Genomic DNA, 27,180 nt, shown 5'->3' with positions numbered 1-27,180 from the left:
ATTTCTGAAAGGGAATAAAATAAGTTTTTTTTTTTTTTTTTTTTTTTTTTTTTTTAAGTATTATTTAAAACTTGTAACTGAGTTATAAAATGTAAAGGGAATAATTCTTTTAATTATACTTATCAGATTTTTTTTACCCTTCATTTCAACAATACATATTCCAAAACTCTTTATTACGTTCTTAAGTGCGCATCTCATAGCATTTGCGTTACAATACCTTTTAACAGATTGCTTTCCAATACGAAAAATTCTTCCTTAAATAGTTTTATAACGTATTTGTCAACAGGATTTCAATTTATGTTTACAATTCAATATTAAAGTTATTATATATTTAGATAACATTTATAATCATTATAAATTAGATACATTTAATCATTAGGTTTCTTCACAGTACTTTCACATTTATTTAGAAGTGAATAAATTCTTCATTTCAAATACATTTATAAATAATTTAATGAATATTTAAGTATTTTGTCAAAGGCAGATACATGCTTTTTGCAAGCACATGCATAAATACCCATACATATTTCCTATTTTTCATTTCCGGCATGTGCAAATCTTTAATTTCTGTGCATTCACTATATTTTTCGTGTAAAGTAATTTACACTAATTTAGCATACACCCGAAAGTTTTACATAAAAAATATATATGAATATAATTTGAATGAAAATTATAAGTATTATTTTTAATACCCACTCAAAGGTCAGTTTTTCTTCAAAATTCCTCCACGATGGCATCTCTCTCTTTAGGCAGATAGCCCTTGCATGCGTTACTCTATTTAATAAAAACTTAATCTGACCTATGAGCCTAATTACAAATATTTTAACATACATAATTTTATATTTACATTTAGCCATCAAGTTTCAAACTTTTCAAATCTTCTAGAAAATAAATTTTGGCAGATCTCTTTTAGCAATTTTCTTAAAATCTATATTTTTGTTGTGCAACAGCTTAGAATTTTATAAAACAAATTCATAATCAAAATCGCTGTTGTTAGTTATCGAAAAATAACCAAGATATGATTTTTGCGTAAATGTCAGTAAACTATACAAATTGCTATTATCCACTACACTATGAATGTTTCTTTCATGCGAGAGTGTCCCTTTTTCGATTCCTATGGAACTGTCGTGTGTCGAAATACTATCAGAATCTTGTCAAGCAAGCTTCTGAATGTAAACTAAGAACACCCCGTCTGGTGACCCAAGCTTCAAAGCATTGCTTCACTTCTAGCGCGGAATGGCCCCTCCTCCCTTTCCTACCTCCATGGGGTTAACGCAGGGGAAACTGGTTCCCCATTACAAACAAGCTGATAGCATTCGAAGCTGATAGCTGAAAACGAACAACCTGCAATTTTTTTGGAAATGAAGGAAAAAGTCGCGCGTCTTTCTTTCAATAGTAAACCAGGGAGAAAAATTGTCCGAAACAGTTGTTCGTGTGAAACAAGCGCCGTGTGATATGGGCCTGATTACATGACTGAAAGAACAGACGCAAAGTGTTGTGGGTAGGTGCAATGAAAAGGGACAGTCTTTTAACATCAACATGGTTAACAAAATTTTTACAAAACGTCCTGCAGTGTTATCCATCAAAAATTACGCTTGTTCAGGAGTTGCTTCCTGTTGACCTGCCAATGCGACAAACTTTTAATATACATTTTGTTTGCTCGGATGTAAGTAGACAATGCGTGGTCATGAAGCATTTTGTGTACAGAAAAGTCACATTTCCGTCTGCAAGGTTCTGTCAATATTCCGAATTGCATATAATTGCAGATATTGAACCAGAGCTCCCATTTTATACCCGTTAATGTTCGGAATTCAGGGTAGTTAAAGCACTGTAACTGTTCTCGTAAAACACCTTAATAAGCAGAGCCCGATCTTTCATTGACAAAGTCATGACAAGTTTCTTAGACTTCGAATAGTGGGAAATGCAACATACGAGTATTTCTTGCATTTATTAAGTCTAATATGTAATGCGCATGTCACGTCTTTTAATTAGCATATAATGGCAAGTACAAGGCCATCTATTGATGAGGTTTGGACTTTTGTAATTTCGCCTGACAAATTCCATTGTCCCATGAATATTCATGTCAAATTTTAGGTAATTCTGTGCAATGGTTCCTTTTTTTACAGCTTTGGAACGTGGAGCGTTTTTTATAATCACTTGGTACTATTGAAATCTCTAGTCCCTCATTATAAATGCAGTACTTTTTTGCTCTTTTCCAGTATATTTATCAGTTCTCAATACTGATGTGGAAAGGACAAAGAAAGTGTATAATTCCAAACAAGAGCACTCTTTTTCAAGAGCCGCCTTGTTCGCTTGAAAAACTAAAATATGACATCCATACACTTTAGTTAATGTTTTTTTTTTGGGCTATAATATTGCAGATAAATGTTTTAAGCACTTGAAAGGCATCCTTTTACTAAAAAAGGGGGGTTCAGGCGTCCGCAGTGACCATGTCATGATAACTGAAGTAAATCAGTGGTCTGAGGAATTTTGAATTGAAGAACCAACATTCCGTTTCAGGCACGATAAATGAGAGATACTTATTCGAGGCTGACAAATGAGAGATTCAAATTTTATTGCTTTGCAGAAACCGTAAAGCTTTGCTATGGTTATTATGACCTGGTGTCGCAAATCAGCTTGAAAAGTGGGTAGACTGCATATTGCTAAACAGACAATAAAAGACGTCAGATGTATCCGCATACTGGACAGGAAAATGCTTCCTTCATTTATCGATATGTTCGCAAATAGTAATTTCATCTTCAAAGCGGTAACATATCGTGCTTTTGAGCATGGGTAATAAATAAATGGCGTATATCTAAATCAATTTCAGAGCTTGCAATTGTTCCGTACAAAAGATTTGGATTTTAATCCAGTAATAAATATTTGGCTGAAAAGCGAGATAAGTGCAGAAAATTCAACAAAAAAATAAAATTATCTCAAGTTATTGAAACTAATAAATTTAGGCTAATACCATTTAATTTTTTGTTGATGTCAAAAAACGTTTTGATATGTTTTATATCAAATAATAACAACAAGGCTAATTATTAGAAGTTCAAACAACATTAAATAGCATTAATTTTTAGAATGAAGTTAGAGCTGCAAATTCTTAAATTTAACGCCGATTACTGTTATTTGAACTTCTAATAATTATTATTCGGCATACTGCTCTTAATATAACGATACTAATTTTAACTCAATATTCCTTCTCTCTTCTTATTCTCTATACGGAGATCAACACTAACGTTCAATTACGTTTTCTGTTCTTCAAGAAACTGAAGCTATGTGTTACCTTTAGGGTAAGAGTTACTATTTTAAATGAGTTTATGTACTTAAAATAAATTTTTGGCGAAAGTTTTGGAGAATTTCTGCAGCAAGCTGATCATATGCAGATGATATATTCGTATAATACGTTTAGCAGATTCAAAACGAAAATGAAATTTTTTATTCACTGTATGATATCATTTTAAACAATTATTGTTGGAAATCCAGTTAAGTTCAATCCTGCCGTTCTGACTTTAGTAGCCTATAATTTGAATGTGATACATTGTAATATAACCTGCAGTTTGAAATATTTTAAATGGTTGGCTTTAAAACTTTGTCTTGAAACATCTTGAACATTTATTTCCTAATTTATCTTAAAATTCACTATTATTTTGGATGTTCAATCAGTGTCATTATTCCGATTAAAAGTTTCATTTTCATAACGATTAAAAATTTCATCTTCATATTCCAATTAAAAGTTTCATCTTCTTTATTTCATTTAAATCAATAGGCACAACAGAGCACTTGACCAAAATTTTATATTGAAGAAGGAACGGTAATTCTTTACCTTCAAAATTCATTTGGCACTACGTTTGAAATAAATGTCCAGATTAGAGTTGAAGTTTGTTAGTTATTAATGTTGGAGGGTTTTTTTTTTATTTTTTTTATTAAGATACAGCCGATCTTTATTCCTGTGTTTATTTACAAATCTTTGATACATGTCCCATTGAATAATTGGACATTATAAAAGAAAACCATAGTAATAATAATAATAACAATAATTTTTTTAATAACAGTAATTTAATAGGATTTTCCAAGAATCAACCATAATATAGGCCTTTTTCTCAATGTGCAGAGAAATGTTTTGTCTCCGTTTCAAAGCGGACGGAAACTTTATGGAAAACAAAACCACAGAACGTTAAAATGTCTGTTCTTAATTTAATAACGCTTTTTTAACTAATGTATGATTACCTTATAAAAGTCATACATTATTCAAGCTACAAACACTTCAATAAATTACAAGATATTAGATTTTCAATTGCAAGTCTGATTGCGGCTGACTGCTAATCTGTTTCTTTTCTGCATATAATCGGGACAACAAAATTGTTTTATCCAATCGATGGGAAGAAGGAACACCGGTTTTTATGTAGCTCGAAACTCATTTGAATCACTGCAATCTGGTCCGCTGCAAACATATTTAAATGAAGTTACTTGTAAGAAGTTTTTTGTATTATTACTTTTTGGCTTAATATATTCAGGGACACATTGGGAACGAGGGTTGCAACATGAGGGTAGATTATTATTCTGCTTGCCTTGAGAAATAAAGGAATAATAATCATTGTAGAGAGATAAATTTTATTTTGATCGCGTTCCGGAAATCATTAAACGCAATAAAGCATTCTAGACTCCGGTGAAGGTAATTTATGCAGTAACGAATCTACACGATGCTCGCAGCTGATGCGCAGCCGAATTTCAGAACAGTAATTAAATTCTGCCTTTAAAACGGATGCATGTATGGATAATCTTAAAAATACCATTAAATGCTCAAACGAAAATTTAATATTTTCTGTAATGTTGTATCGTTGTTTTTGTTTAAATAATAATTTTGCTTTGCTTTAATATGGTAACTGCATTTTGCATCAGTAGAGTAGTAGTGAGGTAGTAGTAAGTGCTAGTATAAAAACGTTACTAGTACATTAAATATAATATTAAATCTGAAATCTTACTAGCATTTTAAAACATAATATCAAATCTGAAATAGGAGTAGAGAGGGTAAATTCATTCATAATATAATGTTACCTATAGTAAAAAATTGCAGTGGTTACGAAAGATATTGAATTTATAATGTCGGTGAAAGGACACTTTTATTCAGTTCTAATTATTGATGACGACATAATATTCTGGGAGTTACATAAGTACTCAAGCACAATTGTAGGACACAGGTAATAGGCTAAAGCGATTTTGGACTGTAAAGAATCTGAGTGTTAATAATTCGCTCAATAATGTTTTTAGCAGTGTTCACTACAAATGAAACAGTTGTTCCTCTTAAAGCGAATTACCACCCAAAATTCTTGATCAACGGAAATAGTTATCTATCCTTCTGGGAGTTACATAAGTACTCAAGCACTATTGTAGGACACAGAATGGGAAAGACATTCAAACAATGTGGTACGTTCTTTGAACTTAGCAGGTACGCTAGTAGTGACTTGGCAATACACCGTGTTCGCACAATCATAGCATAAACATATAGTGAATTAAATAAGTAAGCATTAGATAATAGTTAATCAAATCCTATACATTTTACATGAAATAATTATTTCAAAACTGTCTTTAAGCGCAATACATTTATTATATGTTGCAGTATTGTTTACAGTGCACATAAAAACACACTAACACATACAAAAGAATTCAAAAATCCTTACAAAAAGCGCAGTTGTACGAGGGCTTAAAGTAACTAAATTCTAAATATAATTATATACAATTAAAGGAACTGAAGAGGAATATTATACAATTCAACAGTCACAATGTTCTTTTTGTTATTATCTCTAGAGTTATCAGAAAAGTAATCTTAAATTAGAGGGCTCATGCATTTTCAAGTATCTTACTTAAACTGTATTCGGCATTTTGAAGCGAAATCAGCTTCAAACTCAGAATTTCATCAGTTATTGATGCAAACATATGAATATTTATGTCATATATATGTATGTATTTTTATAGTGTAGCCTGTGTAGTGGTATAGTATTTATTATGTAGCCTATGTAGTTTTTATAGTATTAATGGTGCACGGAAATCAAGACACTGCACATACAAAATTATAGTCACAATTATTCAACAGATTTACGAGGAACTGTTTGAGAAAATTTTATTTTTGTAATCAACAACTTCTTTCCTTTCCGAAGCCTTTAATAAGCAGCATAATTTTTTTTTGTGAAAAATGTTTAGATTCATATTTTATTTGGAAGAGAAAAGGCAATTTTACTTTATGTTTCAACCGAATATATTTCATGGCTGTAAGAAGTTTTGCAATTGTAAACGCAGATCAGTTTAAGGGACATTACTGATCCAACTTAACACACAAGTTTGGTTATAAGGCATCATCATCATTATTATAAAAAATATTAACGGCTAAGCACATTAACTCTCAAGTTGATGGTATGGCTGCTTTGTTGAGAATAATTTTTAGTATATAGAAAGAGAAACTTTGCATATACAAAAAAACCCTATGCAGCTAGTTAATTTATCCTTCTGGTATAGAGCCTTGGTGGAACTGCCAATGCTTCTCTTCTTTAGATCCTGGGTTGAAAAGGAATAATATTTTTATCAACAAACAGATTTGTCTCATATAATAAATGTAAATTCATGAAGTTGGGTCAAATATTACTTGTTAATTACAAAGCGATTAACTGTGTTAATCGCCATTAATTAATAAAAAGCAATTAATAGTTGTCATTAATTATGTCTTCAAGCTACCATTCATTCATAAAAGAAACGCTTGTCGGAATCAGATTGTGCCCTTTACTTGACATCCTTTTTATTAAATTATTTTCTCTATTTTTGAACATTGCGAAGAGTGCATAGAAGTAAAATTTTACTCAAAGGTACACTATTTTTGATAAACTAGTGTTATTTTTGCGTAAACAATAGCTGGTTCTATTTCAGATACTTTATTTAAAAATATTATTACTGTCGTGCCAGAGTCTTTGCTCTTTTTAAATGACTGATGTAAACTAATATTTTGCATTTATAAATATTACATACATTAAATTATTGTAACTTTATGGTATGCAAATAAAAGACCTAAGACTGAGAGCAATCAATCGAAAAGTAATTTAGATGTCTTTGTAAAAATATGAGTATAATCCTTTTAAGTAAATTATTAGATACTTTAAGATTATTTAAAAGTAACAACTTGCATCATTTGTAATTAGTTAAAATTAATCTTGTGTACAGCTTAATAAACATTCAATTGATATTATAGACAGAAAAACATATATCACACTAATTAATTACTTCTGTGTTGATATGACACTTAGAATACATATTTCATTTCAAGCGATATTCTATTACATCAAAATTACTTGCCCTTATGGAGTTCAAGCAAAATAAAAAAGGCCAGTTCTTTGAAAAGGAAGAGTTAATCATTTTGAGGGAAAAAAAATAAAGAAGGGGAAGGTTTTAGGAGGAAAGTAATGGTCAGTTGCAATTGAATCCACGGATATAAGAAAGAAAATAGATTAGAAATATATATCACAGAATTTTATAGCTGCAAGAGAGATATTCCGAAAAAATAAGAAGATATAAAAAGTCTAGGGAAAATATACCAACATTAAAGAATTTTAAAAAATGAGAAGTGCCTCATTTTAGTTTTTTTCCTTGCGTTTCTTTCTTTCTTTAGTCAACAAAGTTGCTATTTTTGAAACAATCACTTGCATTTAGAAGAGCGACTTTTGACTGATCCACAGAGTTTAAGTGATACGTTCCATATTAGTAAATTGGTTTGAAATTATAATATTAATAAAGGGTTAGATCTAGATCAGTGATAATATAATATTTATAGGAGTTAGAACATTAATGTGTAATTAATGTGCTTTCAATCTTGACCGTCATGAAAACATGCCAATGTGAATTGAAACATTATATGCTGACTTGAATATCAGTATCACTGGTTGCATTTTTCCCCTTTACGGTTCCTTTGGTTAACAGAAAGTTAACGATTAATTGAGCAAAATGCATGATAGTAACATTTATATATGAATTATGTCTTACGTTTCAGTGGAAAAAGCTTGCGTGAACAAGATATTGTACTGATTAGAATGGAATCCATCTTGAATCAAAGAGAGTTAGACGTAAAATTAAAGGAAGGAAATACATAACGGAGGAAAGCTTGTTTTTTTCTTGAAGATGGCAGATTGTGTGGGTTGGAGAGTAATGCATGAAACTTGGGAGTAAATCTGCCTAAAAAGGATTGTAATTCCTCTTACCTTAGCTTCTTAGATCGTTAGTTCATATTTTGCTAAAATTTGTACATAATACAAGATCGCTTGATTAAAGTTTTCTATAAACCTTACTGATCTCATACTGTAAATAGAAGAACTGCAAGGACAAGCAGAGACGCTGAAAGAGTTTTCACCTATAAAACGTTTTCAGTAATAGAGCGTTATGTAACAAAAATGAAAGATTGGGTAATAATATGGCATCTTGAGAAAAGTTTTGTAAGAAAGCACTAACACAACCGCAGAATACAGAAATCACTATTATATATGAAAAGGGACAATTAAAGTCTGTATACATTAACATATTAAACATTATGCATATGATGGCTAATTAGCACTACCAAAATGTTATCAGACTTGGTAATACTGCACAATTTTCCTATCGACAGGAACTCAGATTATGTAAAATAAAAATTGAAAATGTTTTCCGTATTTTCATAATTTCGACTTCAGAATTATGTATTAATAAATTCTTTGATCAGATTTGGAATTCCAAGAACGAATTTGAGTCCCTGAAAATTGATAACGCTTTCGGAAGTATGTTTTAATATACTCATTAAAATTGGGAATACTAAGGTAAAACTAAGATAGATGTAACATTTCAAGATGTAGAATGTAAACCTTATAGCAAAAAATAAAATAAAAAAATAAAAAATAAATAAATAAAATAAATAAATATAAATAAAAATAAGAAAAATAAAATAACGTAATAAATATAAAGCTAATCATTGCTTGTCCATTAAATATTCTTTTAAATTTCCTTTTGCTAAATTTATCGAAAATGTTTTTTATGGATTATATAGCTCATCGCAGTCTCCTGCTATGTTCATAAAAATCTATAAACTCAATTGTTTTAATCCCAGTTCTATCGTTCCAAAAATATTATTAATCTTTACTTCCTTATTTTGTTTAATAGGGGATTTTCATCATCATTGCTTTATATTTTATTTTTTTTTTTTTGTTATTTTTTTTTGTTATTGTTGTTTAGTTTATTTACTCGATTAAATTTTGATCGAATAATTTGCGTTTTGAAACAAGAGTCAAAAATAAGAGACTGGGATTCTCTCGGACTGCATTCACCGTTTTTCTAAATCCAATATTAATGAAACGATTTGAAACTTGCTGCTGAATCTTTTAAATACCTGTTTCTACTTAGCATCAAAGTTCTTTAAGGGGTATCAGCAGCCCCTATGTTTGTATGTATAATCTATGGACAATGTTAAATTGGCCATTTTCGATGTACCTTTTCTCAAAATCTGCCGTAGATACACGCTTGAAATTTTTTGTGTAATTAAAGTATACCTATCTGATTATACTAAAATGAGATTTTGAATTTTAGAGTAATTTGCAGAATATTTTGTTTGGCATAGTAAAATTTAGCACTTTTCTCAAAGAAATAAATTATTTTTTTCTTATTAATCACAAAAAGCTCATTTTAGTAAATATTAGGAAACCTAATAAATAAACCATAAAAATATTAGATACCTGTGAGCAGTAGTTCCTGAGAAACGGTACATCAAGTATAAAACAAATCACGTTTGGAGAAAAACACGTTTTATGTAAAAATCCTCATTTATCAATGCATTCTATGAAAAATTAAAACTAGATTTTTTATATTTTTAATTTTCATACAGATTAAAGAATGGTATTTTTAGAAAGATAAAAGTGTAGAGAATTTTAAAATGCAAAAATCCGAAATCACCATTTTTTGAAGATTTTTGGATTTCAACACTCCTTAAAATTCTAGAGATTCTGTGTGGTGTATATTATTCTGAAAAGCTACTCTGCGATATTATTATTCTTAAAAATAGATAACCATTTCAAAATTAATAAGAAATCTTTTTTTTAATAATTTCAATTACTATGGAAGCAGAAGGTTGTCATTTTACATCTAATTTTCTGTTCCATGCTGAATTTAGAAATATTTAAAAAATCTTCTTTAAAACGAAATAAGAATGTAATCCGAATGCTTGCAATAATCCCCAACCAGCAGCACTTTTACTGTGTGTTTGCTTCAATGCACTAATTGAAGCTGTTGCTTCAATGCACTTTTAAAACTACATATTAAAATAATGTGTCGCTATGATTAAATATTTTACCACATAGAAATTTCGATAAGCGATTAGTCAAGTTGTAAAGGAAAATGAAAGTGTGTTTGACTTGATAATAATCGATAAAACGACCTTCAGTCATGTAAACACTTTCTCAAAAAAGTGAAAGTGATCAATTATTTCTGAGTTCTAAATTCTAAAAAAGTACTAGAATAATTTTTTAAGTATGGCACTAATTTTAACCTTTTATAGGCATGTTCAAATATTTCAAAGAAACTGCCTCTATACTGCACTTTGTTGTTTTAAAAATTCCAAAGTTTTTTCTATTTTTGATTAGTGATTAAAAGATTAATCTCAAATCTGTTACGGATTTAATAATTACTAAGACCACGCAAAATATAAGAAAAGGTCTTCAGTAATATTTCTGGGCATATATATATATATATATATGTGTGTGTGTGTGATGTACCAGCTTTAGTCGTAGCTTAAATTATCAGACGATAAGTTTAAAAAACAGGATCCATTTATTATTATTCAGGAGAAATAGCAGTTACAAAATCAGATATACGGAGGAAATAAAAAGAATTACTAATAATATTTTGTATGAAGTTTACTGCATCGTGACATTAAAGAAAAAGCCCCGATATTCTTTTGCGAGTCCTTTTATAGCCTCTGGAAAGGCGGAGCTTCCAAGAAATGACGTCAGCCTCGTCAGCAAATACAGTTCTCTTTAAATATTTCCAGAACATTCTATAACTGTACGTGTAGAAAAGGCGGGAAGAACAACTTGACTACGGGGCTGTGTATTTAATTCCACGTACTTTCAAATAAGAGACCGTCGCCATTAAAAATGAAAAGAACATACAGTTAGAATTTTAAGTGTATTCTTGACTATGGAATTTTATTATTACAAATATATATATATATATATATATATATTTCATTAATAGATGCAGAAGCGAGTTTTCCTCGATACATTATGAAAAATTTAGTAGTTGTAAAGTAACGTAAGAATGGCTGAATTTTTTTTTTTTTTTTTCAGAATTTCATTAACAATCCAAGGAGATTTCAATAAAATTTGTAGAAAATATAATAGAAATGTATTTCTTTGTAAAATTAGTTCTGCAGTTTCTGATACTCTTCGTTACCCACTTCAGTATTTCATACTAAATGTGTCTCTAGAGTTCATGGATGAAGGCGGTTCCGCTCCGCAATTGAGAAGATGTTGGGCGATTTTTATAGGTTTCTAATTCCAATAAATCAGCTTTCCGAGAATCACTCTTTAAATAAATCATCGAATTAGGTGATGGAGCGGTCTATATAACTGCAAGCTTTTTATCCCGCAAAATTGCAAGAAGTAGTAACAACTCAAAATGAAAGATCCTGTCTCTTTCAGGGAAGGGGGTCGTTTTTTTTTCTCTATCTCTCTTCTGTATGAATGGGGAGCGAAGACAAGAATGATCACAAGTCGCTGCACCATTAATGCAGCAAGATTTAGTACCGTCTGTTAATAAACTTAATGTAGTAATAAGTCATCGTGGGAAATAATTTATTTCACTGCATTTGCTATTGCGCATAATGCTTGAAAATGCATAAGATGTAAATGATAAATCCTCCTCCTTGCATTTAAACACGAAATTTCAAAATTTCAGTAATTGCTGTGTACGATACTAATAAATAAAAAAAATAAAAAATAATATAATTGACATTTAATTGATTAAAAAGTAAAAGTAAAATAATTAACATAAATTTTGGTTTCAAATGAGTTGCTCTTCTTATAAAAAGAATAAATTTTGTGTATCACTTAACATTAAGTATCGAAATTCATCTAGCAACATTGACGTCATCAAGAGACATTCATTTACAAATTTATAAGACATTTTAAAGTAATTGCTCACAAGTATTCTTTCATTCTTAATGGTTTGAAGTCAAAGAGTATAAAACTAAAATAACGGTTTGAAAAATGAGTTTATGCTACACTTATAATAAGAAATGCAGTATGAGGATATGTGAACTGTCGAACGTTAAATAACGAATTACAGTTTAAGCAACAATGAGTGATAAATATTGTAGATTATCGTATTTGATGGCATATAAGACGCACTTTTTTTCCTAAATTTGGTCTCAAAAACGTTACCTGCGTATTATACGTGAAGGACACAGTCTTATACGTGAAGGTAATTGCATTCAATAATTGTTTATTTGGCTTTTACGAAACGCGAGAACTAAAAGAAACCACGCTATTGAAACTTTTTTCCCTTGTGTGTGACCGTCTAAATAAGGGTGCGTCTTATATGCCGGCAAATACGGTAATACCTGGAAATGAGATTTCTTTCACTGCCTTATTCGATTTTTAGCTGCTTCAGTCAAAGGTTTCGTAAGAATAAAATATAATTATCCAATTCTTTACATAATTTCAGTAATACAATCAGCTTTTAATAATATTAACAAATATTTGAGCTTCAAATTGTTAATAATATGAGCAATTTAAAGTTATGTAACCCTTTATTTGCAACTTTGATAAATTTAGTTCTTTCCTTTGTTTTGATGATAAACCTATGGTGAGAAATTCAGAAATTTTTAAATTGTATTCCCAGCGGAATTGAACACTTATTTTTATTATTCTATCATCTATTCAGATGAAACATGACACTTATTTCTAATCGCTGGGTAATAATTATTAAAATAATATTTTTTCAATTTCAAGCAAATTCTATGGTTTTAATATATTTCTTGATATAAATCCTTTGGGACAAATGGAAATCTACAAGTTATCTCAAAAGAGCAGTTTAAATTTTAGAAAGTTCATATTTTCATATAACTCTAACTAATTTTTATCTAGACTAAATGTATTAAATTTTATCCCATTTTGCATAATTAAATTGGGAGATTATTTTAATTTTTCTAAAATCGTGACATTTTCTCTACTGGCTTCTTTCACTGTTTTTTCAATTGCCAGAATAAAGGGTTCTATTAGCAAACTAAAGAAGCGTTAACTAAATATATAAGTTTTAAAACGAAACAAATTTATTTTAAGCCTCATTTTGGATTTAAGCTGAAATCACTGCAAATAGAAGTCAGAAAGATTAATGTATAATTCTAAACCGTTTATTCGGGGTAATGAAGAAATCTTTCCACGTGGTTAGTGGTTTAAAATTACGTGGATTTGCGTTACAGTTTGAAATCAGAACTTTTCGAGACAGTTAATCCTACTGATCTATCTGACGTTGGAAAACATGTCAAGAATATTGCAATTTTGACTGAAATTCGAATCTCATTGATGTGACTAGTTGACAATTAGATTAATTGTGTGTGCAGTTTTACAACTCTACTAAACGCCTGAAAGGACAGCCATATTAGACTTTTATATTAAATGACATCTGCATGAAGAAATTCCAACAAAGGAACACACAAACAACAAAGGAACATAACACCACAAGCAAAAGCCTTGTGCTGTTATGGTGCGATTATTATTTTCTTAGGCCAATTGAATTTCTATACCAGCATATTGACTAGCAATAAAGAATAAGATCACAGTTAAACGGAATCAAACAAATCAAGCCTCCACATTGAGTTCTGCTAATTCATTTTATTTAATCATCCAGTTTCATATTCCTGGGACAAGAGAGCTTAACAAAAACAAATGGCTGTTTGGAAAAGAAATTAACAGGGCGAATTAATTAAAAAAAATATAGTTGCCTTATATCACGTCTAGAAAATCATAATAGCTAATAACTTTGTAAAGAAGCATTTACTTTTAAACTACCCATTTATTGTTCAGTTACTTATCTTTCCTATCCTAATTCATATCCACTTCCTGCCAGAATGATATTTCAGTTTTGCATGTTATGCAAAGTAAGGTAGAAATATACTACTTAAGTTAGTGCCTGAGTTATTTGAAACAAAGCTTGTTCTGTCGTTCGGCCACGTTGTTTCACTAAATTAAGCTTGCTATTCTGTGGTCGGGTATATTAATTGCCTGTTTGTGTACGTCGGTGCTAGGGCTAAGAGCCAACTCGCGTTATTTATCTTTTTACAGCTTCGGCTGATTATTTAACTCAATTTTAATTTTATTTTTCTCTATTCTAGGTTGCAGCCAAAATGATTGGCTAAGTTTGTAAGCATTAGGTGTGCCGTCTTTAAATTCCTTCTTGAGTTGAATAAAAGAATCTTTTTCGAATCTTTTTACTTTCCTCACGTCTTGTCATTGATGCAGTTTGGACTTTTCGAATAATCGCTTCACAATTCGAGTAAAGATCTAGCCAGCAAAGTATAGCTGGAATCTTGCAGCTTTAAAAATATTGCGTTATTGAAAGTACTTTTCGATGGTTTAATTTTATTTCTTCAAAATATTTACGATTTATAAAGCATTGCCAATTGTAGGTTAAAATAACACGCAGAATAACGATTATTGGAGACGTTAAACAACATGAATCAGCGTAACATTTGTAAATATTGCAAGACTAGTTTCGACGGTTTGAATAGAGAACCATCGAAACTAGTCCTCAAAATTTGCAAACATTGCGCTGATTCTTGTTGTTTAACTTCTCCAATGCCAAATGTGTTTAAAATATTTACTATCTGCCAGTCTAAGCATGCATAAAATCAAATTTAACTCTTCGTAACTATGTTCCATTTGAAACTCGCTTGTTATTTTTATCACACATAAAATTATTTTCTTGATTACTTTAGTCTTAGGATTTTTTTTTTCATATTTAGAGCTTTAATGTTTTAGGTAGTGTTTGAAGTGGTTCAAGTTTTGTTGTTCATTGTTATGAATCAGTTATTACAAATTATTATACATTTGTCAATTTATGTAGTAGATCGATGGAACTGTCGCGGCAAATGAATAACAGTATTTTAAAGTTTGACTGTTGCATTAATTAAATATCAATCAATGTATAGAAAATCTGAAGCTGCTTTGCATGCGTCACTCTTGCCATAACCATATGTCTATCACTCCCATTTTTATTATGTTTTAGCTCTCGGCACAGTGACAACAGGCCAAATTGTTTGTGCATTTTATTATGGTGATGATCAATTGTATGTCTTTTTTAACGCATATATTTCAATGTAGCAGTTTCCTACATTAGATGAAAGAAATTATAATGAAATACAATAGAAATATACGTAAATAATAGGAATAAATAACATATTTTTTATAAATTTAATATCTAATTTTGCATTTCATAAAAGTCAATTAAGTAATACTCCTTATTACCAGAAGTGATTTTTGAAGTACCCCGTTAAGAACTATAACGGAAGATTTAAATATGTTCACTCTCGTTGATAATATTAGAACTAAATTGTTTTAATTCACTTCACACACTTATTTTTGTACAATACGGTGATAGCAAGTAGTAGTAACATCTCACTGAAGGAACAGACTGAACGCACTCGTTTTACTTTAAAATCTGCTATTTTTATCTATTGTGTATCTAATAAGTATTTTTATTTCTAGAAGTTTGCTAACAATTCAAATTTTCCTTTCACTTGTCGTCGTGGTGTAATTGGGAACACTTCCGACTGATAGCCTGAAGATCTGAAGTTTGAATCTCGACAAACGCGCTGCTGAGTTTCTCCTGTTTCATGCTACAATAAACCTAATTACTGTAAAATATAAAGTATTTGGAGTTGCATGGGGTTACAGATTCGTGATAAAATCATATTATGTGGGCATTTGATCAGTGGCATATATACCTCATTAAGTTGTATGATAAAGACTTTATCATTCCCATCTTCATTCTTGTAGGTTTAATTTCTTACAGATTTGCTTTACGATCAAGCATGATGAAAATAATATCCCATTATTGTTCGTCTATATTGTTTTAACAACTGTTCTCTACATATTAATAGCTATGGATTTGTATGTATATGCTCATGTGTGGTGGAGGAAGAAAGCTTTCAATAAGAAAGGTTTTGCAGTTATCATAATATTGGAATATAAAACAAATGAAAACAGACACCTTAAGTTGCTTTTAAGCAACATTAACAAAATTATGTAACACGATCACACACTGGATGTTGTCAGCACATGAAAGCGAATTTCACATAGTAGATTCATAGTAAAATTTAGCTAGGTTGAATCATTTGATTGATGGGGATGTAGATTTGACATCCCTTTATACACAGATAATAAAGGAATCAAATACCCCATGCTGCATATAAGGATTTAGAAGTGCATTCCTGCCCATGGATATACTCAAAACATATTGCGCTAGTAACAACGAAATGTGGAGAGCTCACAAAATGATGCAGGAAATTGTTTTTCGAGATGTCTCAATATTTAAACTAATATTATATGCAAATTTATTTAAATTATTGAAAGTTAAAAGAGAAAAGCAGAAGAACAAAAAAAAAAAAAAAAAGGAATTTGTTTTTTAAGGAAATCGCGATAGCTAATTTGTGTTCTGGGGAACCTAGCCACCGGAACTGAAAGAGTTGTAAATTTCATTTTATTAACTAATTGTTATCAATTTATTAAGGGTCTAAAAATAATTAATTTAAAGCTATACATATTATGCGTAGAAGAATGGTTCAGGATGCTATAGGTGATTCATGTTGCATTTATTAGAAATTGTGTTTCTGCAGTTGTCCAAGAAGATTTTCTGTTAATAAAAGAGTTTTAATATATATTTTTTATTTTAAATTAAAAAAAAATATATATGTAAGAAACGTGTTAGACATTTTGACGACTTTTCATTGATGCAAAATTTGTAAATGTGTTCCTTTTCGAACAGCATATAAGAGCCGGTAACAGTTTTCTTGAATAACTAATTTATCTTGTTTGGGATTAAGTTCCGACAATCCATTGTTTCTGTGTACTGGAATCAACTGTTACACGCAAGATTTGCATAATTTAGCAGCCTATGTTTCTGTCTGCTCTAGATTCATTACTAAAAACGACTTTTTTTGCTTCTGACTTTCATGTGTTAACATACGATAGGAATTTGGGCGATACATATGGCGTTTAAAAATTCAAATTTGTCTGCGTTCGGGTAATAATATTAAAGAAAATTTATGCAGTTATATTTTGAAAATTATTTTGCATTCTCTAGAATGAATAAGTCGCATAATTACATTCTAAGTACACATTTCAAAGATAATACTGAGTTTGAAAATGGATATTTTTGACTCGAGAACTAATTTAATAACTTGAATATATTATTACAGAAATTATGCAAGATATTACACTTTATCGAAAAGCGAATTTTAATATTCTTGCGAATATATGTACGTCAAAATCATGTTTTGCTTCTCTGAAATTCATCGCTAATTATTCTCCATTTTGAGAGGTTATTAATGAGTCTCAAGTACAAGCTGAATTTGTGCTCGCATTCCTTCTAGTATGTTTCGGAAACTTTTAATGCTCTGTAAATTCGAAGTTGTAGCCATGATTGCAGTTCTTGTTACCGGGCTCACTTCAGTTTTAAATGAAACCGTAAGTTTAGGAAATGTAAAATGCGCACAAGGTCATTGTTACTTCATCTCATTAATCTAAAGGACATTTAATTAGCAATTAGCTGAGACTAAGTTTTTTGTCCCGGTTTGTTGAAAGCAAATGTATTCATTAATGAGTTGCACTCCCTGAACACAAAAGGAGCGATTAGCGGGAAAGCGTCAGCATCCTCTTACTTAACCTTTCTTTTAAAACTGGAACACATAAAAGTAGTTTTAATACCGAAAAATTGAATCCACACTTGTTTGATGAGAATAATTGTTTCCTCGATTTGCTATTTCAGTTACAGAAAACTCGGCAGTAAATAAAAAGTGGAAGAAAAGTTCAATTTCTCAAACAGCGGTTTTTTTTTCCATTCCAGCCGACTGAAAGATGAAGCAAAAAGATTCAGCGATGTAAACCTTTCCTTTTCGGTTTGAGCCTCCTATCTGTCATTGTTATATTAAAAGAAGGGATTAAACCTTTCCTGCAGAGCAAGTGAAAGAAAATAAAATTTTAATTGACTTACAAAAAGCTCTGCACGTTTGCATTATTTTCAGTTTCTTTTTTGGGGAAGAATTCAACTTCTGAAATCGGGGAAAAATTTTGAATACACACATACAATGAAAAAAAGATAATTACATCAATTAGTAGACTTAAAACGAAGGAGGAAAAAACTTTGCGTTTCAACCCGCTTTTACTCATCAATTGAATTTTTAATTCCTACGTTGAAAACAATTGGTTCTAGATAGAAAAAAAATTAATGACATTTTTTGTTTCACTAAATTTATCTTTGGGAAGACCATTGCTTCAGTAACGGCGAATAATAGCTCGTGGTTATTACTGAATTAGAAAACACCCCTCCTTCGTAACTCGGAAAGAAAGAGAAGATTCATTAGCCAGCCACATGTCAAATATATCTCGCTAAGTGGGAATGCCGCGAAGACATTTGCTGAAGCCTTTTTATTTCTGGTGAATAAATTGGTTTTAAAAAAAGCTATCTTTTATTCGGATATACATTTGCAATTTCTATAGAGAGTTTCTTGCAAAGATCGTGTTTTTTCGGCCGTTATTTGTACCAATTATTTACTTAATCAATATTTTCTACTTTTATTTTCTTATTTCTTTTAACAAGACTGCATACAAATTGTGGATGCTTTTGTTTTAAAATAAACCTGCAAATATCTCATTAAATAAAACAGTGTTCAAGAAAGTTTAGAAAAAATGGATGAAGATTTCGACTTTTTCATTTTAGTGATACTTTTCCTTATATTTATGGGAAGTTTATTCATTAAATTTAAATCATTTAAATAGTTTTAGAAACAGAAGCAACTCCAGACAAGCTCAGATGAGTTAATTCATCTGTAGTTATAAACAATGTACAAATTCATCGCATATGAGTAAAATCATCGCAATCCTATAAGGATTATTCTGTGTACTTGCCATTACTGTGCTCATTATGAGAATATTGATAAAGCAAACTTATTTACTTAGCTGGGTTTAGTTATTATTTAAAAATCCAATTATATTAATTACCACCAATGTGAAAGTATTCTTTTAAGAAATATTGATCTCAGAAGCAAGTGTGCATATATATTATACACATTGTGTTAACACATATTATTCTTTTAAATAGATTCCTGAGAAATGTTTAGTTTTTTTTAAAATTACTTGAAAACTGCTACGGATTTCGTATTTAAATAGCTAATGTTAGTTGAATTATAAATTAAATTGTTTTATTCCCCGTGCAGTGTAGCGCGTGTCGAATATTAAAGGAAAGCTAAGCCGGAAAGTTAAAAATACAAGAGCACGTGCATTTAACATTTAATAAATAAATATCTCTTTGATTTCAAGAAAGTTCCAGAAAATTCTTGCGCGCGATTTAAAATCATATTGTTGCGTGCGTACGGGTTCGTTACGAAATGAATGCACAAGTCCGATGAAAAAAATGAATAAAAATTTATTATTATCACAAAATGTTTAAATTTCCTTAGATGTTCGTACAGTATTACACTATCTCACAGTAGTTATCTCTTCTTTAAATGCAGGAAAGGCTGCCATGAATTGCCTTAACTACTCAAACGTTCAACAGAACTCAATTCAAAACAGCTAAAGAAAGCTAATTCGAAAATTCGCTACAGTCAACAAGAGTAGTTTTCTAAACAAACTCTTAAAACAATTATTGAAATTAAAAATAATTAAAACCAAAATAACTAACTCATGATAATTTGTTTTTTATCTAGTTATGAATAAGCACTGTAAACGAATTCTCTTCCAAAAGAGTATGTGTGAGCTAGATATGGAAATGAATTCATAAGTAAAAGAGTAATGCTGTGACTTAGATCAGAGTAATTGTGATTTTTGATTGTACTGAAATATAAGACATTATTCAAATTATTTTGAATTTTAAATATATATATATATAACATGAGCTATTCTTTTAAGCGAGAAGTTACAGATTTAAGAGCAATAATTACTGTTACATAAACAAAATATTTTCGAAGTAAGAATGTTGATGTGAATTCACAGAAAAGTTGAGAGTTGTAAAAATGTTGAACATAAATAATTTTTAAACATGTTTCGCATTTTTTTTATACATATACATAGATATATTAAAAAATGTGATAATATTTAAAATCTTTTAAAATTGAAAGTAAAAGTTTTTTTAATTGAAATTTATTGCTCTGACAGATAAAACTTCATATACGTCGCACGTTATAACTTCAGAGATTGAATGATCCAATCTTATGATTCGTTACGCGTATTATAATTCAAAACACAACAAATATAATTTTTCATTTACAAATTTTATTTTAATGGAATCGTGTATAAGATCGTTTTGGTCTACATCGAGTCTAATCCATGTTTTACTCAAAATTAGGGCATATAAAAAATTTACGTATCTTACGGAAAAAAAACGTATAAAAGTTTAAACTTCTACGGCTTAATCTTTTTTAAAAGTGCAGTAGAAAGTTTACGAGAATCGTGACAATATTTGAGTACTTTAATAAAATTAACAACAGTAGGGAAAGGAACATAAAAAAGTCATAATTAATAACATTTTATAACTAGGATAAATCTATAAAATGCCATGCATTTTATTTTTGTAAAATAATTCTAAAATTTTCTAACTTGCTTTCTAACGCGAATGGTGTAAAATAAAAGTTATTTTAAGCGAATATGAGCTTTATCACAAATATAAATATCCTACCTGCTATACAGAGGTGAATTCCATTTGTCTGCAATCAGATGTATCAATAGATTTCAATTTTCCGCAACTTTTATTTTCTCTTTTATGGGAAAATCTGAAAATAAACAAATAAATACATGAATAAATAAACTGAGATATCTTATAAACTAGAATCGTTACGATATGAAAAAGATGAATGTATCAAATATTCCAAGCCATTTCCTTATCAGAAAAATTGATTCTTAGATACGTATAATATGCAATCTAAATAAATATTCATAATTTGATTATTTAAAAAATTATTCACTTCCACATACAGCGCCCTCTAACAAAAGCTTTGGGTTTAATAAGCCGGAACGAATACTTTATTCTTGGAAAATTGAAAATATTTTTGCATTCTTATAACAAGTAAAAGTTATGATTTAAGAACGTTGAGTATACACTGGTGTGCAAAAATTAAGGACGAAGTCGAAAAATTAGCATATCAGCTGAACGAAGAGGCAGAGCTGACAGAAAGACCAATCAGGAGATTAAGTAAGGTGATGTACGATAGCACATGCGCAGATATGCAGGTAGACGTAATGGGGAATGTCTGAGTAGTATAAAGCATGTTGTCGGTGTAAGATCAGTATTTCTGGCAAAGAGATTGCACGCCGTATAGCAGTTAAAATCACACCGAGTTGCTGCCTCAGCGAGAAATGGCGAATAATCAATCTGTTAGACGACATCTGGATGCTTTTTTTACCCGAGGTCGAATCATTGGGAAGTTGGAAGAAGGCCGCAGTGTGACAAGTGTGGCTGCAGAGTTCGGAATTGCTCACAGCATCGTTTCACGACTTTGGAGACAATTTCAAACTACAGGAACAGTTATCCGGGGGTTTAGTAGTGGTCGCTCACGAGGAACCACACCCGCAGATGACCGGTATATTGCCTTACAGGCCAGAAGAAACAGGCGGCAGACAGCGGGAGAAATCGCTAGACACACGACACAGGCGACTGGACGACCGATATCGCGTTTTACCGTGGCCAGAAGACTGCACGGTGGTGGTCTGTTTGCACGACGCCCTGTACGGTGTGTACCTCTAACGCCTGCCCATCGGAGAAGGCGTTCTCTGTGGTGCCGGGAACACCGGAATTGGAGAGACAATGAATGGGGACGAGTACTCTTTATAGATGAGAGCAGATTCAGTCTGAGTAGCGATTCTCATCGCATACTCATCTGGAGAGAGCGGGGAAGCCGCAATCATTCCTCGAACATCATTGAAAGGGACAGGTATGGAGGTGGTGGTGTTCTCGTTTGGGGAGGCATTTTTTGGGAGGAGTTTGGGGAGGAGGTTTTGGTAGTCGTACAGACCTTCACATCTTCGACGCAGGTTCAGTCAACGAGACCCGTTATTGTAACGAGATTCTTCTTCCATATGTGCGTCTTTTTAGAGGCGCTATGGGTCCGCAGTTCCTTTTCATGGACGACAATGCACCATGTCATCGCACAGTAGCTGCCGAACAGCTCTTAGAGAGTAAGGATATTGAACGTATGGATTGGCCGGCACGATCTCCGGATCTCAATCCCATCGAGCATGTATGGGATTTTCTAGGCAGACGCTTGGAACCTCGTACCTTACCACCAGTAACGATTCCGGAGCTTCGATTGGCGCTGCAAGACGAATGGGCAGCAATGCCTCAACAACTCATTGACACCCTCATTCTCAGCATGGGCAGACGCTTTGAAACCTGCCTAGCAGTCAGGGGAGATCATATCCCCTATTAAAGACCGGATGTTTCATACTGGACACCCATCACAGGGATGTTTCGGCCTTCAGTCGCATTGCGCTCCATGCTACTTTTTCAATAAAGCTTCTTTTTATCCCTCTGATTTCTCTTTTAGTAAGTGTTGCTTACATTACTCATGTCCTTATGTATTGGGGATCTTACGGTATTAAATGTGTTGATTTGGAAAGCTTTTGTACAAAGTTATATTGAAAAAACCGTCTCGTCCTTAATTTTTGCACACCAGTGTAATTTGAGATGCTTTAAAAGTTTCATTTAAAACAATAGTGTTACGTATTCTCTTCTTTGTCTGATAAATCTTCATTATTTGTGACCTGTCTTGTATCTTTCTGCCTGTGCCTTTATGGGGATGTAGCAATTCGAAATTACGCATGCGATCCTATGTTGCTCTATTACTATTCCCTGTTATCGTGTTTCGGACTGCCATGCACATTTATAATCAGTAGTTTTGATGGACACTGTATATTGCAAGAATAAAAATTTCTTTTCAGTGTTCAAGCTGTTTCCATTATGTATAGTATACACATAACTTTAAATACTGCCATTGGATAATAATATAATAAAACTTTCTGCAGCCTAATGCCTTTTAATTTTGATTTAAAATAAACTTCTCAATCGGTTAAAAGCGTATTATTTATAAAAGAGCATTAAAATTCTCTACAGGGAAAATTTTTTATGTGAATGGAGCCATCAAATGAAATAATAATAATTCATTGATTTTAAAGTTTATTTAGAAACGACAAATGACGAAAACTTTTGTTCTTATCATTAAATGTGGGTATTTATGTTTCCTATAATTTGAGTATTGAATGTTCAAATTAATCATGTCCAAATGATTAATTTGAGCATGATTAATTTGTTCTGATTGTTTCATATAAGACAAGCAGAACTTTTATCTATCTATAAACATTATGTTTTGAACTGCTGAAATATTTCTTCAATGTTTAATGCATGTGCTTATTAAAAAATAACGAAAAATACTTATATTGACTTGATGGAATAATTCTTTAAATATTTGAAAAGCAGAGTTTCGATTACGAAGTTTTCAATAATTTATTTATGCTTCAAACATTTACATCACAAAGTGCGTTTTATTTAAATTCTTATTCTTGTTTTCAAACAACATAAGAAATATTGAAGTGTCACAGCATTCATTTCTGCAAAGTATACTTTTAATTGAAGAAATATATTTCTAGTGTATGCTAGAAGTTAATATTTACCTTCTATAATATATTGCTACGAAATGCATATTTTTGGATCTTCTATCTTTCAATTCTGCATTAAAATTAGTAACAAATGTGGAATTGAAAGCGTAGAATACAAGCGATAAGCTGCTATATTCAATCTTGTGCACAGTTCTGCATTTAAGCAAATCATTTCTCATTTATTACACATTTAAAACTTACAGATATTTGAGGGCCAAAGCGTTTATTAAACGCACAGAAATGTTATGATTTACGAGTCCCTCATCCAGTAGCTTACCCAACGTGAAGCATTCTGCAGCTGAAAGATGACTTCCTTGAATTAATGGAAATTGTTTAAGGTTTGCTCATGATTGATTGCAGCGATTTTGGAATTTGTTAATGCCCACTAATCCAGAGAAAAAACATGCACTGCCATATTTTAAATTTAAGGCAAAGTTATTCTGTCACTCTAAACGAACTATTTAAATTCGAAATATTAACTTACAATTTCTGTATCTATAAATTATCTGAAGAACGTTAGCATAAAAATATTACTTACAGCATAACGTAAATAAAAAGAATAAAACTAAGAAATGATATTTAATTAATTTAACCTAAGAAATGATATTTAATTTTGTTACTAAAACTGAACGGATATTTGATTGCATAGTAAACATAACATTTATACTGAAGTGCATGATTTACATTTTATAATTAAATGCGCAATGTTTCCTTAAAATACATTTTTTAAAACTGTAAATTTGATTTAAAGCTCAGAAAAATATTTACCAGTAATACATTGTTTGCATATGTTTCATAAGTAAAATATTTGGAATTCTTTTTTGCTAAGGTGTGTAATAATGTGACATGCTAAGTATTAATTTAGAAGTCAAACAACAAAAATCAGCGTTAATTTACAAAATTAACGCTGATTTTTGTAAATTAACGCTGATTTTTGTTGTTTGACTTCTAAATTAGTATTTATTCGGCGTGTTATTGTGTCTTAATGCTAAGTATGTTAAACATTTTTGACTTTATTATAAATCAGAGATTAGATAAACATTAGAAAAAAGCTGATTATTAAAGTACCCAATAACTTGTGGAAAAAATTGAAAAATTTAGTTGATTTTATTTCAGCACACTACTAATTAACGCAACATAGAGATAATTCTGCGACGTTCTTTTGCACGACTATAAACATAGTTTCAGACTTTGAATTGGAAACAGCAGGTTTAGAAACGCTAAAAATTGTCTTGCATATGTGTAAATTGACGAATAAGGATTAATACATCGTTTCGCAACCTTTTAATATTTGCGACCCAATTTTCAATCATAATTTTCATGGCACCCCATCTCATACTACATCAACGCATACTGTAACAACATATTTTGAGTATTTTGACGCTAAAGAAACATTACCATCTTCATTATAAACCTTGCAAATTATCAAGAATAAGTAAATTAATTGATTTTTGGCCACACGGATTAAAAGCAGAATCGATGCCTCGCTATTGTTCTGTGTCTTATGTCCGCCAAACAGGGCAATCTCATATCTTCGCGAGAATTTCCGATATTTCTTGAACATTTTGGAATGTTTGTGCGACCGCGTCGCTAACGTGTATAAATGATGATGAGTGATGATGAGTTCCAGCCAGTTTCATTTTAAGCCTTCTTGAAGAGATGAGTACAGCCCATAATTCATATTCCTGGTAAGATCGCATTTTGCATGGAGATTCCTTCCCCTAATGCACTAATTTTGCAGCGTTCACTGCTCTTTCCAAGGAAATTGAGATACCAATTCAATTAACTAGTATCAATATCAGTATTACTAACTTGTAATTTGTTGCAGCAGGCCGCTTGGCCATAAAGGAGAGGTAATAAAGCTGTGACAATTTTTGCTCCTTTATTGTGCATCATTGTAGGGAAAAGGATCAGGTTTTCTACAATACTTTTTGTATCTGTAGCTATAGGATGACACAATGATTCTAGTCGTGTAATTATCATTATAATAAACTAATTAGTTAATTGTTTATATAGGTGTTATTGTTTTAGAACATATTTCTGGTCGTTGTTCCTTCAACAAAGTAAACGGTTACGTTACTCTCTCTGTAGAATAAGGATTAGGGAATTCCAGCATTCTTCCCTCCTCTCCGTTTCGGACAGCTGCTGTGCTACGGAGAAAGGGAGCGCTTGTTTTCGAACACTCCTCTAATTCCTACCCTTGCTGAGGATCATTCATTCATTCTTTCAACTCAACAGGCAAACAGATTATCGTGTGCGTGTGTTGTTATGTGCGGGTATGAAGTAACTGTTCTACAAAACACAATTCGTTCCATCATAGTTAAGGACAGACAGAATTCTGATATCTTATAACGTTGTGGTCGCGCTGAAGATTTTTAATACCCTTTATGTTACTATTTTGAGGCCCGGTAGCGCAATGGCTAGCGCGTCGCGCAGCAGCACCACAGGCCCGTGGTTCGAACCCAGGGCTGGACAAGGTCGACTCAGCCTTTCATTCCTCGATTTCCATCTCTTGAGTCGATAAAATGAGTACCAAGTTTACTTGGGGACTAAACACTGGGGGTCCTGCGACAAGCTAACCACTTGTTCAGGGCATATGCTTACGCACCACGGGGCCCACGGTCAAGAAAGCAGATTTCGGGGAACTGCAGGCCTTGGCCCATTAGGGATGTTTGCGCCACTGAGTTTAGTTTTTTATGTTATTATTTTAAATTTTATCGCTTATTGATATTTTTGTAGACGTTCATGTCAGCTTTGAAGAATTTTTAATCTCGGCAGCGAACGTAATTATATGTAAGCGTTTCCAGCTCCAGTTGCTCTAAACGTAGGAAGTTTCTAATTTCTCAGTTCCTGCTAACTACAAGAACATACAACTAACTTTTTGTTTAATCCTTGTTGTTTCACTGCGTACTGAACTGTATATTTCGTAGTTCAGCCTTACATGGTTACATCCTATAATTTCACGTTGCAATGCTTCTCTACTTTTCCTAGTAACTGATTCTCCATATTGTCAATTATATATTATTGTTAGCTAGCACCTTACAGCATTTATTGTTTACTTTTTAATTTTATTATCATGTCTTTTATTATTACTTAATTTTTTGTTCATTTTTTATCTGAGGATCTATTCTACTTAACAGCTGTGCATTCTAAATTTATTGGCAGTTTCATCATCTTGCAGGCAATGTATGCAACTATATTACTGAATTATTATGTATGCTAGGTATCATGGTAAGCTATTGCATTTTCGATC

General features: G+C 31.3%; 1 protein-coding gene across 3 annotated transcripts in view; it reads right to left on the bottom strand.

The window, feature by feature from the left end:
- The window catches only part of LOC118185602 (cell adhesion molecule 2-like), a 529,906-nt gene that overhangs the window by 369,691 nt on the left and 133,035 nt on the right, over nucleotides 1–27,180 (bottom strand). For all 3 annotated transcript variants that reach the window (XM_085807279.1, XM_085807278.1, XM_085807281.1), the window contains exon 2: nucleotides 20,956–21,049. The gene's annotated coding sequence lies outside the window, so the exon portion shown is untranslated. The remainder of the gene's footprint in view (nucleotides 1–20,955; nucleotides 21,050–27,180) is intronic.

This window comes from Stegodyphus dumicola, chromosome X1, assembly GCF_044657685.1.
Source record: "Stegodyphus dumicola isolate Sdum_Otavi_A_Nest chromosome X1, ASM4465768v1".
In the NCBI taxonomy this organism is placed as follows: Eukaryota; Metazoa; Arthropoda; class Arachnida; order Araneae; family Eresidae; genus Stegodyphus; species Stegodyphus dumicola.
The sequence above is the reverse complement of the archived record's forward strand: the minus strand, read 5'-3'. Positions and strand labels throughout refer to the sequence as shown.